Source organism: Sander lucioperca, chromosome 9 (assembly GCF_008315115.2).
Source record: "Sander lucioperca isolate FBNREF2018 chromosome 9, SLUC_FBN_1.2, whole genome shotgun sequence".
NCBI lineage: Eukaryota > Metazoa > Chordata > Actinopteri > Perciformes > Percidae > Sander > Sander lucioperca.
Genome location: NC_050181.1, coordinates 17,597,684 through 17,608,097, shown reverse-complemented (window position 1 = coordinate 17,608,097; position 10,414 = coordinate 17,597,684).

The following is a 10,414-nucleotide window of genomic DNA, read 5'->3' as shown; positions in this document are numbered from 1 at the left end:
AAGCTGTGAAATTCTGTTGGTTTGTTTACAGAGTTCTGTCGTTTACACACTTTTCTTATTAATCCCAGACATATTAACTATGCATCTGATTAAATCTTGCTGCTTGGGAGGAATCTGAACACGTTTCACTACTGGGATATTAGCTGGTGTTCTGAAAGCCAACGTGTGAGAGAAAATAAAACTTGCTTTCATTTCGCAGTAGCAGTGAGTTTTGCTATTTCACCTTCACACTGTTACACACGTGGCATTCACGTCCTATGGGAGTTACCAGTTTTCTGCATTGAGTACTTTTACTTCTAATTTTTTAAGTACATGTTGCTGATGATACTTCAATGCAGGACTTTTACTTGTAACAGTATTTTTTTTACAGTGTGGTATTACTACTTTTACTTGAAGTGCTCATATTATGCTCATTTTCAGGTTCATAATTGTATTTAGAGGTTATATCAGAATAGGTTTGTGGTTTAGTTTTCAGAAAAGACCATATTTTTGTTGTACTGCTCATTGCTGCAGCTCCTCTTTTCACCCTGTGTGTTGAGCTCTCTGTTTTAGCTGCAGAGTGAGACCTCTCACTTCTGTTCCATCTTTGTTAGGAGTCGCACATGCTCAGTAGCTAGGTAAGGACTACTAGCCAGTCAGAAGCAGGGTATGAGGGCGTGCCCTGACAGTATCTAGGTAAGGACTACTAGCCAGTCAGAAGCAGAGTATGAGGGCGTGCCCTGACAGTACCTAGGTAAGGACTACTAGCCAGTCAGAAGCAGAGTATGAGGGCGTGCCCTGACAGTAGCTAGGTAAGGACTACTAGCCAGTCAGAAGCAGAGTATGAGGGCGTGCCACGCTAGCAGCTAGGCGAGCATTATAACGTGCGTTAGCGAGTTGTCCAAAGACATGAAGTAGTAACCATGGAGATCCATCCCATATGATCTGAACACAGAGCACATTAAAAAAAAATTTTGCACGACAAACTCATGAAAAAAATAACGTCTATTCGACCTAGCTCACCTGGTAGAGTGTGCGCCCCATGTAGCAGCCCTGGCTGAATCCGCCCGGTGGCCCTTTGCTGCACGTCATTCCCTCTCCACCCCCCCCTTTCCTGTCTATATACTGTCACTATCTGGTCAAATAAAAATGCCCAAAAAATAATCTTTCAAGATTTAAGGCTCAGGGATTAAAACGTTACAATAAACTAATTTTTCAAATACCCACTACAATTTAAACATCTGATTTATGTTAAAGTATAAAATAGTATATCAAGATTTAGATTCTTATGTTTTGTGCCCTAAAGCAATTTATTTTAATTATAACCAGTTACACATTTACATTACTGACTACATATACTCAGCAAAAAAAGAAACGTCCTGTCACTTTCAACTGCTTTTATATTTTAAGCAAACTTAACATATGCAAATATTTGCATGAATATTGAAAGATTTAACAACTAAGACATGGACTGAACAATTTTCACAGACGTGTGACTAACAAAAATGGAATAATGTGTCCCTGAGCAAAGGGGGGTCAAAATCAAAAGTAGCCCTCAGTATCTGGTGTGGCCACCAGCTGCATTAAGTACTGCAGTGGTCCTCATGTACTGCACCAGACTGGCCAGCTCATTAAGTACTGCAGTGCATCTCCTCCTCATGTACTGCACCAGACTGGCCAGTTCTTAAGGTTGTTTTTGCCATCCTGTACCTGTCCCACAGGTGTGATATTCGGATGTACTGATCCTATGCAGGTGTTACACGTGGTCTGCCACTGCGAGGACGATCAGCTGTGCTTCCTGTCTCCCTGTAGCGTTGTCGTCTCACAGTAGGGACATTGCGATGTATTGCCCTGGCCACATCTGCAGTCCTCATTCCTCCTTCACCATGCCTAAGGCACGTTGACGCAGATTAGCAGGGACCCTGGCCGTCTTTCTTTTGGTGTTTTTAGAGTCAGTAGAAAGGTCTCTTTACTTTCCTAATTTTCTTTCACTGTGACCGTAATTGCCTACCGCCTGCAAGTCTTTTCGACTGTTCAACAGGTGCATGTTCATTAATTGTTCATGGTTCATTGAAAAAGCATGGAAAACATTGTTTAAACCCTTTATAATGGAGATCTCTAAAGTTATTTTGACTTTTACAAAAGTATCTTTACAATACAGTGTGCTTTCACAGGAGGAAAATGTAGTGCAACACAGATTACTTTTATTTTTGACACTGCTGTAAAACTTAAGATTCAACAGATCTAAATAGACAGTGAACTCTTTTCCTTCCCCTTGTATTAGATCATCAAAAGCACGTTTCTTGCTGTCGACTGAATAACTTGTTTCCAACTGGATAAAAAAAATCTAGGTCTGACACTGACCTTTTTAAGAACCACATATTTTAACACTCGTAAACTTCTATTGACACCAAACACCGGTGAACTAGAGGACGTTTGTTTTTGGCTCTGAGCTTCAGAAGAGAGAAAAGTAAAAATAGTTTATGATTGGTATTGATTCATAGAACTGTGAGGAGAAATTAGGTTTCACACACACACACACTCCCTGCTGGAGCTGTTACCCCCGCGACCCGTTACCGGATAAGCGGAAGAAGATGGATGGATGGACACACACACACACACACACACACACACTCAGCTTTCACCTGAAACAGAAAACAACAGGTGTGTGAATACGTTTGACAGTTTGAACAGTTCACTGAGACCAGAGAAGAAAGTGTTCAAGTCTGGTATGTCATGAAATTAACTATGAATAAGGATCATATGACTCAGGAGGAGAGGGGAACAATTTCTTATGTGTTTATGTTTCTAGTTACTATTTTCACTTACAAATACCATTTTGACTGTTACAGATGAGTTTAGGTTTCCTGCCTCACTTAGTTCACATTTCAGGATGTGTACTTGTCTGATTTTGTCCTAGAAATTATTGCCTGTTTCCAATAAATACTTTCTCTTAAAAGTGAAACCTTTCATTTTGTTAAATGTCATAAGAAAAGTGTCATAAAAAAACCATAGTATAGTATGTCTTAGAAATGTTACATTCATATAGTGCCTTTCTACCTTACCGGACAAAGCCCTTTACAATTTGCCTCTTACACATCATACACACATTCATACTTAATTCACACATCACACACGCATTCATACATTATTCACACATCACCCACACGTTCATACTTTATTCACACATCACACACACATTCATACTTTATTCACACATCACACACACGTTCATATGTTTTTCACACATCACACACACATTCATACTTTATTTACACATCACATAGCCTACACATTGATGTGTGGTATAGTATATTGTACGCTCTACCCCCTAACCCAGGTATAGTATATTGTATATGCTGTGCCATTAAAATGGAAGGTCTGGCTAGTCCCCACAGCATTCTGGGATGGGAGAAAAACGTGCTCTGGTTTATTGGCATTTCTTTAAACCAATCACAATCTTCTTGGGTGGTGCTAAGGATGGACAGAGCCACGGTGCCTCTGCTAAATAGTCTCAGGAAGGAACTTGTTTTGGTGGAACGTGTACGTTCAAAAGTTGTTTTAGTTGTGCAACAGAAAACTCAGATTGGACAGATAGTCTAGCTAGCTGTCTGGATTTACCCTGCAGAGATCTGAGGAGCAGTTAACCATAGTCCTCACAAATCCACCAGAGGTTAGAACGCCAACCAGGGGTGTCGGACTGCGGGGAAAAAGGAGACTGAGTACCCAGGGCCCTCATGTGAGGAGGGCCCAAAACGATGCTAGAATGAATAGCTGTGGATGTGGGGAGGGGCCCATAGAAAATGCCTTTCTACAGGGCCCAGAATTTTGTGCTACGCCCCTGACGCCAACACAAAGAAAGAGGAAGGTGACGGACATCCGGCGGAATTTTCGGCGGCAACGGAACAATCCCGGAAATAAAACGCCGTTGATATAGACTATACTATGGCCAATACTACAGTAAACTTTACACAGTTGTTTGTAAAATGTACAGTTGTTTGTATTTTTGACAGTTCTGATGAAGTGTTTCCAGCGTGAACCTGGATCCCTGAGAACTGTCTCTCAAATTTCTAAAACTACTACTCTTCACTTTATGTCATCTCATACACACACACACACACACACACACACACACACACACACACACACAGTCGCCTGAATGTGGCACGTGTGTGCTGTAGACCAACCAAGCTCCATTGAGGCATAAATCTATGTAACCTAACATTCATTTTTCTCACTGAGACAAGAGAGAGGTTATCCGCATGAATGATTTTTGGTACAGAAAACCAATTATGTGTAATTACAGAGAAAAGAAGCAGGTGATGAGATAGGGAGGTGGTGAGAATCAGCCAGCAGAGATAACAGCTTTGGGGGGGTCGAACACTGTGCAATCTGAACGCTTTCATCTTAAATCAGCGCCAAATGAGCAATGTATATGTAAGTTATTTTTTCATCCGTGCAAGTATTCCCTTAGGTGACTGGGAAGAGCACAAGTACATTTTTCAGTGTAATGTTAAGGTAATGAAAATGTGCGCTCATAATGAACCTTTTAATTGCTGCGGTTACCCAAAGCAAACCACAGCACAATAAAAGGCATACATATGTCTTGTGGGAGTCTTTTATACAAATTGAAGACTTAGTTATTATGAATATTCATAACGCACCATTACGCTGATGGCTTTGTCCACAGAAAACGCCATTGTGTGCATTAAGGTGGGAACCCGGATACGGTTTTATGATGAAGGATTAAAGTAAAGTAAAGAAGCTGTAGTCAGCCCAATGGGCTGCAGACTGCAGATCATTGGTCAGAGTGTTGCTTAGAAAATAGAGCCCGCCGATATATCAGTCGGGCTCTATTTTCGGGCTCTATTTTTCGATATTATCGGCCGATATTAGGCATTTTCCAAACTATCGGTATCAGCATTTATAATGGCCGATAAATGAATATTTAAAAAATAAAATAAAAACGGACGAAACCCCCTTCAACCATGTTCTGAGTGTTGGCGTTGCATAGTCTGTCCACCAGAAGGCGCTCTACAACCTTCATGTTGGCAACACTCTTTGATTTGTGTTGTTGTTATTGTGTTTTTGTTCAAAGGACTTTAATTTTCATATCTTAAGTTTGTATTTTTATACATTTTATTTATCAGAACTTTAAGATATTTTGATGTTCTTCTGTTCTGTTGTGACAATAAAACAAACAAGTTTATTTTTCATATTATTTTAGTGAGGACTCATAAATAACTACAAATAACTAATGTTAGGGAAATCTGTTTATGTTTTGTTACGCATTTCTGGATTTTAAAAAAATATATATATCGGCCGATATATCGGATTTTTAAATCACCAAATATTTGTATCGATATCAGCCTTGGCCATTGGCCAAAAATAACATGGATGCTTGCATGAACGTTGTATGGAACCACAATGTTCTTCGCAGGTAAAAGCAATGATTACTTCCATTGAATTTTTGGTGTTTTATTCAATTGTATAGCATTTAAAAAAAAAAAAAAAAGGTTTTAAAAACAGTATCTTGACTAAACTTTGACATGAGTCAGTCTGCGATTCACTCAACATCGTCTGATCCGAACTATTAGTCATAATAATTCATAATTTATGCTTTTCTTTTAAACAAAAAAATTAGCTATGTGTCATTTAAATGAGGTTAATTGACCACGAAAAAAAAAGGGTTGACAAGTGACAAAAACGTCGGAAAAAGCGCCCAAAAAAAAAAGGTCATTTTTAATTTTGACCCGGAAGGACAACAAGTTCACGATGGACGGGAAGACAACACAAGGGTTAAATACAAATGATCAGCATCATCAGGTAACGAGCACAGTGTTCAAGGAGAGTTATTGCAGCACCAGTGGTGCAAAGTAGTATTTATTAAGGTAAAAAAAAAGAATATAAATAATATAAGAGGATTACACAATAGGAATAGAGGTTTTATGACTAAAAACACACACTCCACAGAATACGTAAAAAATAGATGGGAGAATGAAGGTAACTTGATCATTTCAGAGGAAGAGTGGTCAAGCTGCTGTGAATTTCAAGGGAAATGTACTAATTCCTATACACTAACCTAAAGGATTATTAGGAACACTTGTTAAATTTCACATTAATGCAATTATCTAATCAACCAATCACATGGCAGCTGCTTCAATGCATTTAGGGGTGTGGTCCAGGTCTAGACAATCTCCTGATCTCCAAACTGAATGTCAGAAAGGGAAAGAAAGGTGATCTAAGCAACTTTGAGCGTGGCATGGTTGTTGGTGCCTAACGGGCTGGTTTGAGTATTTTCCAATCTGCTCAGTTACTGGGATTTTCATGCACAACCATTTCTAGGGTTTACAAAGAAAAGGTCTGAAAAAGGAAAAACATCCAGTATGCGGCAGTCCTGTGGGCGAAAATGCCTTGTTGATGCTAGAGGTCAGAGGAGAATGGGCCGAGTGATTTAAGCTGATAGAAGATCAACTTTGACTCAAATAACCACTCGTTACAACCGAGGTATGCAGTAAAGTATTTGTGAAGCCACAACACGCACAACCTTGAGGCGGATGGGCTACACCAGCAGAAGACCCCACCGGGTACCACTCATCTCCACTAAAAATAGGAAAATGAGGCTACAATTTGCACGAGCTCACCGAAATTGGACAGTTGGAAGACTGTAAAAATGTTGCCTGGTCTGATGAGTCTCGATTTCTGTTGAGACATTCAGATGGTAGAGTCAGAATTGGGTGTAAACAGAATGAGAACATGGATCCGTCATGCCTTGTTACCACTGTGCAGGCTGGTGGTGGGGGTGTAATGGTGTGGGGAATCCCTTTCACCTTCAGAACTGCCTTCATTCTTTGTGTCATTGATTCAAGAAGGTGCTGGAAGCATTCTTTAGAAATGTTGGCCCATATTGATAGGATAGGGTCAAACACGATATTAGTATGGTGTTCCTAATAATCCTTTAGGTGAGTGTATGTGGAGAGAGTTTGGATAGAAATGTTTAATTAGATTTCTTATCACCCCAAAGCAGAAAATACATATTTCAAGCGTTGGAGACTCTGTGGGAAACAGGAAGCTGATCACTGGCACGTAGTCTGGAAGTGTCCAGCAATAGTACAATTCTGGTCTGAGATACACAGAACAATGGAGAATATATTCCAAATTAACATACCCTTTCAGTTTAGTACCCTTGTATTAGGAAATACAGATTTTCATTTAAATATGAATGTTCACTTTAATAAGTATCTGTTTGGTGTCATGTTATCAGCTGGTAGGAAAACTCTTACTAGACACTGGTTACAACCTGACCCTCCCACAACAGAGGAATGGACAGAGATAATCAATAACATACATGTGATGGAAAAAATCACATTCTCACATCGGTTACAAATAAACAAGTTTGTTAAAATATGGACTGAATGGACCTCATATATACGACAGACACAACCACTGGGAGTGTGATCACACTAATGCTTTTTATCAAACAGAGGTGTGCCTAACCGATCTATATATATATCCTTGTATTGTTTATTTATATGATTATTGAAGAAAATACTGCCAGTTCTTTAAACATGTTTTCTTATCTTTTTCCTTTTCCTTTTTATTTTCATATGTATATATGGTATCTGACAAACGCTCATGTGGTAAATATGCTATAACCCGTATATCCCTTGTTCTTGTCAAATAGTTCTGAAATATTCGTGAGATATACAAGGGACAGAAAAAAGGGCAATGAGAGGAGCTACCCTGAGTTCATGTATTATCTATGTACACTTCCTGAACTGTAATATTCCCATTGTCCAATAAATAAAGAATAAAAAAAAAGAATAGAGTAGGCTCCTTCCCTACTTTCTACCCCTTTTATTTTCAGCACCCTTGCTAGGACTACAGCCATCTCTGACCTCAGCCAGAGTTTCTTAACTCAACTACCAACACATTCTCACTCCCATCGCGTAAAATACGGACACGGTCAGATGCCTAGCTGCTGCTCTGCCCGGGGCGTTCTACACACGATGATGTGATTTTTGAGTCATATCTGATGCAGACAGCCACTGCCCAAGCGTCAGTATGTTACTTACTACACAGCTGTAAAGTTTCAAGACTGCATCTTGCACGGTTTTAATGTTATCGTGGTGACAAAATCAGAAAGAAATACTGTATGAACACACGGAAAGGTAAAAGACACCGGCCTCTCTGGTTGTTCCTGCTACAGTCGGTGTCTCTGGGACGACACACACACACACACACACACACACACACACACACACACACACACACACACACACGGTGAAAACAGTACCAGCGTTGCTGTCTGCTTAATATCTTGAGTTGGTCTGACAAAACAAGCACTTTGATGATATCGCCCTTTAAGCTTTAGGAAAACGTGATTTTACACTATTTTTTATACATTTTATGACTTATAAATACATTTGATTGTCAATATGATTTTTTTGAAATCTTGTGTGCCAAGATATTAATTATAATGTATTCATATTTTTATTTATTGTCAATTTTTTTAATTCTAATTAAAGGGTTAGGGTAATGGTTAACCCTTCTTGTCTGTGTTAAGTTTCTCTTTAAAGTTTTGCTTTCTGAATCTAAGCTGTTAATCTACAGGCTGAGCGTGTTCTGTCCTGATAAAGATATTGATGAACTCAAGTCCTGAGGCTTCCTGATAAACTGTGTTTGACTAAATATTGAAGTTTATTGTCGTGTCTTATTCAATCTGCCAGGGGACAAAACACCAACAGCAGACAGACTGTCAGTCAATATTGGACAGGAAATGATTGAATATTGCAGCAGTAATATTATCTCTTTGATTTTAGCCAAGCAGTGTGACATAATTACAAATTATAACCTTGGTGTTTGATCTTGATTATAAAGTTTACACTACCACGTAGTATAAACCAATTAAAATGAGTTGAATGGCTCAAGCCTGTTCAGATTCAAAACAAGGCGTTGATAAGACAATAGGCAGAATTTTCGGATGAAGTGCTCATATTGTGCTAATTTTCAGTTTCATAATTGTATTTAGAGGTTGTACCAGAATAGGTTTATGTGGTTACATTTTCAAAAAACACCATATTTTTGTTGTACTGCACATTGCTGCAGCTCCTCTTTTCACCCTGTGTGTTGAGCTCTCTGTTTTAGCTACAGAGTGAGACCTCTCACTGCTGTTCTATCTTTGTTGGGAGTCGCACATGCTCAGTACCTAGGTAAGGACTACTAGCCAGTCAGAAGCAGAGTATGAGGGCGTGCCCTGACAGTAGCTAGGTAAGGACTACTAGCCAATCAGAAGCAGAGTATGAGGGCGTGCCCTGACAGTAGCTAGGTAAGGACTACTAGCCAGTCAGAAGCTGAGTATGAGGGCGTGCCCTGACAGTACCTAGGTAAGGACTACTAGCCAGTCAGAAGCAGAGTATGAGGGCGTTCCATGCTAGCAGCTAGGTGAGCATTATAACATGTGTTCCAAAGTGACCACGTTTGTCTCTGAAGTAAAGGCTGGACTACAATAGAGCTGTTTGGAGCAGTTTGTGAACAGTGTTTTCTGTTGGAGATGGTAAGTCCCTTTGGGGTGGACTTTGGGCTTTTTCACTTTGTAAACCTATAACGTGTAGAAAATGATATATAGCACAATAAAGGAACGCTAAAAAGCATAATATGAGCACTTTTAGCAAGTTAAGTTTGAGTCAGGGGGTTTGGAAATCACAAGTAAGACAACCCAAAAAAATGATTGAGCTCTGAACTCACACATTAGACATCTGAACTAAAACATGCAGTTAAAGCTATAGTGTGTAGTTTCTGTCTCCCCCATGAGGAACTCTAAGTAATGACAACAAGACTGTCGGCGCGTCCACATGATACAAGCCTTCTGTGATTGACTCTTTTATCTTCACTCGAGTTTCTGCGAGTGAAAATCACCAGACCCCACAATCTTCGAAACATAGCCATACTGAGAAATCCAGAGAGAGTTGTGTTGTGCCGATAGTCTTAATTAGCTTTGAATCCAACAAAATAATGAGAAACCTTTATTTCTAATCACCGGTCACGTCTTGTCATTTAGAGCTTACGTTTTATAGATGAGATATGGAAAGCACAGGAGGTCAAGCATGTGCTGGAGCAATTACCGATATCTCTACAATAACTGATACATCATACACACACCCTACACACATGTTTAGAGGTGTTCACTTTCAGCAACAACAACAAACCACATGACTCGACGTCTGCTGGGGCGAAACCCTAACCCTCAAACACCGTCAGAGCTGCAATAACTGCCAGTAATTAAAGCTCATTTCACGCCGCTGCAGTTCGTGATGCTGCACACGCCGAGCTATTTGTCAAAATTAGTTGGGATGCTCAGAAATCACATCACACCTGTCAATCAAAGCACCACTGATCAGCAACACTGATGCTGACGGCCAGAATAAGCGGTCGG